The sequence below is a fragment of the Carlito syrichta genome, unplaced genomic scaffold, assembly GCF_000164805.1.
Source record: "Carlito syrichta isolate Samal-C Ts95f unplaced genomic scaffold, Tarsius_syrichta-2.0.1 Scaffold305659, whole genome shotgun sequence".
Classification (NCBI taxonomy): Eukaryota; Metazoa; Chordata; class Mammalia; order Primates; family Tarsiidae; genus Carlito; species Carlito syrichta.
The window spans coordinates 60,806-65,114 of NW_007249755.1; positions in this window are offsets into that span (position 1 = coordinate 60,806).

The window sequence follows — 4,309 nt, forward strand, 5'->3', positions numbered from 1 at the left end:
CTGCTGGGCTTAGGCAATCCTTCTGCCTCAACCTTCCAAGTAGCTGGAACTACAGGCATGCACCACCATGCCCAGCTAATTTTTTGATTTATTGTAGAGAGGAGGTCTCATCAAGTTGCCCAAGCTAGTCTTGAACCTTTGGTCTCAGACAACCCTCTCACCTTGGCCCCCCAAAGTGCTGGGATTATAGGCATGTGCCACCGCGCCTGGCCTGTTCAGGTGTTTTTGACCAAAAACAGCATGATAGGCTGGACGTGGTGGCTCACACGTGTAATTTCAGCACTTTTAGAGGCTGAAGTGAGAGGATTGTCAGAGCCCAGGATTTCAAGACCAGCCTGGACAACTTGGCAAGACCTTGTCTCTACAATACATAAATAAAAAATTAGCTGGGCATGGTGTTGCACACCTGTAGTCCCAGCTACTTGGAAAACTAAGGTGGAAGGATCACCTGAGCCCAGCAGGTTGAGGCTGCGGTGACAGAGCATGCTTCTGCCAGCCTGGGTGACAGAGTGAGATTCCAATTAAAAACAAAAATCAAAAACAAAAAAATCTTGCCCCAAGTAACTTTTTGGTTTTTGTTTACCCAGATGAAAAATGTCCTCAAAGGGAAATGTTCTGGCAATGTGGAAGAGGTGAAACAAAAAACAACAGAAGCCCTCAAAGGCATTCACAATTTTTGGTGAATTCAAAAATGATCTTGAGACCAGGAGTGGTGGTTCACGAAGTGAGAGGATTGCCTGAGGCAACGGGTTCAAGACCAGTCTGGGCAACTTGGTGAGACCTCATCTCTACAATAATTCAAGAAAAATTCCATCCATATGTCCTCACAGCAAATCATCCTGGCCTGTCACCCTCCATGAAACTATTCTACTTGGTTGAGGTGAAAGGAAACAACACACCTTGGATCTCTATTTTGTTAGAAGTTGGACCAACTCATCTCTTCATATCATAACCATTCTGGCAGAATCTGGAATCGTGTCCGACAGCTTGGATTTACTCCAGACATTAGATACAATCTGGGTCTCAGAATGGGGGACACAGCTTGGGATTTGATTTAATAGGGAGTTGGATCTACCCATCTCCCCTGGTACCATCCTGGAATCAAGTCCAATAGCATGTGTTTACTCAAGACATTGAATACAATATTGAATTGTTAGGGACACATTTTGAGGTTCAGTTTTTAAAGGATTTGGAGCCACCTGTTTTCATAGCAGCCATTATCGAATATCATCCAAGAACATGGGCTTACTTGAGACACTGGATGTAATTTTGAAGACAGAGTGGAGGCCACACTTTGGGACTACATTTTCACGAAGTTGGTTCTACACTTTTCCATGTGACCCATTCTGGACTCACATCCCAAAGCACTCCAGACATTTGGTATATTCCAGAAGATTCAAGAGCTGGAGACATGATTTTTGCCAGAAGTTGGATGTACTCATGGATCCACTCAATGGGATTTGCCAGAGACATTCCATACAGTCAGCAAGGCTGCTGCGTGAAACCTCCAGAAGGTGTGAGAGGACTGCACAGCGCCTTCCTGGTGCTCCACCATCTCTGCCAGGGGCAGAGGGAGGAACAGCACTTGGAAACTTAGGGAGCTGGGATTGATGGGTGTTTTTTGCATAGCTGTTGCTAATTTTTAGTTACCTTGTATCTTTTGTTATGATAAGTGGGACTTTTTTTCGTTTTCTAGTTCCTGGACTGTAGAAATGTGATTGATTTTTGTTTCTGGTCCAAACATTTGCTAAAGTATCTTACTAATTCTAATAATTCATTTGTATATTCTTTGAGGTCTTTTTTTTTTTTTTTTGAGTTGGAGTCTCACTCTTTTGCCCAGGCAGGAGTGCCATGGCACGTTCATGGCCACCGCAGCCTTGACCTGCTGGGCTTAGGTGATCCTTCTAAGTAGCTGGAACTACAGGCATGTGCTACCATGCCCAGCAAAAAAAATTTTTAACACATTGTAGAGGTGAGTTCTTGCCAAGTTGCTTAGGCTGGTCTCGAACCTGTGGGCACAGGCAATCGTCTGGCCTCCATCTTCCAAAGTGCTGGGATTACAGGTGTGAGCCACCACATCTGCTTCTTTGAGGTCTTTCATGTGGACAGTTGCATCCTCTGAGAACAATAGCAGGTTGTTTTCATCCTTGCTTCTCCTTACATCCTTTATGTCTTTAACTTATTTTACTGTGTCTATCAGGTCCTCCCAAACCACTGAATCCAGTGATCCTGGGTACCTTGTGTCATCCATGGAAAGACTTGCTTCTCAACACCTCACCTTTAAGTATAATGCTTGCTGTAAATTGTATATACTCACTTCTAGTCCTGCTTTGCAGAGGGTTTTGTTTTGTTTTTATCACAGATGTGTTTTGAATTTTACCAAACAATTTTTCTGAAGCTACTGAGAATATCATCTGACTTTTCTCTGTTAATGTGGTGAATTCACTGAGATTTTCTGATGTGAAAGCAACCGTGAACTCCTGAAATATAACCAATTTTGACATGATTTATTGTTTTATGAATACTATCTGGATTCAGTTTGCTGATTGTTTGCTTAGAACTTTCTGCATCTTTGTTCATGAGTGGGTAGTGTAATGGGAATTTTGAATTTTAGAGTTATTCTGATTACTTTAGAATTTTTATTTTTGAGTCAGAGTCTCACTCTGTCACCCAGATGAGTGCAGTGGCACGCTCACAGCCACTGCAAACGCGACCTGCTGGGCTCAGGTGATTCTTCCACTTCAGCCTTCCAAGTAGCTGGAATTATAGGCATGCATCAATCACCACGGCCAGCTAATTTTTCTTGATTTATTGTAGAGACGAGGTCTCACCAAGCTGCTTGGGCTCAGAACCCCTGGGCTCAGGCAATCCTCTCGCCTCGGTTTCCTAAAGTGCTGGGATTATAGGCTTGAGTCACTGTGCCCGAACTTACTTTAGATTTTATTTAATTTTAATTTTTTTTTTTTGAGTTGGAGTCTCACTCTGTCACCCAGACTGGAGTGTAGTGGCTGCTCCTGGCCATCGCAGCCTCGACCCGCTGGGCTCCGGCGATCCTTCTGCCTCAGCCTTCCAATCCAAGTAACTGGAACTACAGGTGTGCGCTACCAAGCCCGGCTAATTTTGATTTATTGTAGAGATGAGGTCTTGCCAAGTTGCCCAGGTGGGTCTAGAACCCGTGGGCTCAGGCAATTCACTCATCTTGGCCTCCCAAAGCACTGGGATTACAGGTTGAGCTACCGAGCCTGGCCTTACTTTAGATTTTTAAAGGTTAAGTTTAGAAACTTTCAATTTAGGCTAAACGTAGAAACTGCTTGAATTAAAACACACATTTTACTTATCTCCCGTTACTGCCCTTGAAATCTAGTAACTACTGCTGGTACTGAAGAGAACACAACCACCTGCACTGAGCCCTCTGATAAGCAGGAGACATAAAGAAAATTGCACATCCCCGGAGAAGCCTCTGTTGGACCTAGATAAGCAATGGGCTCTGATGAAACTCCCTATAACCCCCAAAATGTATCTGTTCCCTTAGTCCTTAAATAACAACTGCTTTCTTTTATGCCTTTGAATCAAATTTATGTGTAATTTTAATTATTAGCAAGTCTTATGAGCCAAAACTCCCCAAGGTAAGTGAAGAACTGTAATGACTGGAAAGTACCCAGCCCCAAATTGTTGAAAGTCATTGAAAATTGACAGAATGGCAGGATTGTAGTTCCAGCTACTTGGGGGGGCTGAAGCAGAAGGATCACCTGAGCCCAGCAAGTAGACGCTGTGGCGGCTGTGAGTGTGTTACTGCACTCCAGCCTGGGCAACAGAATGAAACTCCAACAGAAAAGAAAGGAAAGGAAAGGAAAGGGAAAGGGAAAGGGAAAGGGAAAGGAAAGGAAAGGAAAGGAAAGGAAAGGAAAGGAAAGGAAAGGAAAGGAAAGGAAGAAAGAATTCATGCACTCTGAACACTGGTTTATGTCTGCAACTGCCTGGGGTCTAAACTCTAATTAGAAAAGATACTAAACAGCTGGGTGCAGTGACTGAAGCCTGTAATCACATCACTTTGGGAGGCCAAGGTGACAGGACTGCCTGAGCCCACGGGATTGAGACCAGCCTGGGCATTATGACAAGACCTCAACTCTACAATAAATAAAAAATTTGGCTGGGAGTTGTGGTGCGCACCTGTCATTCCAGCTACTTGGAAGGTGGAGGCAGAAGGATCACCTGAGAACAGTTGGTTGAGGCTGCGGTAACCATGAGCATGCCATTGTACTCCAGCCTGGATCTGACTCAAAAAACTCTGACTCAAAAAAAAAAAAAA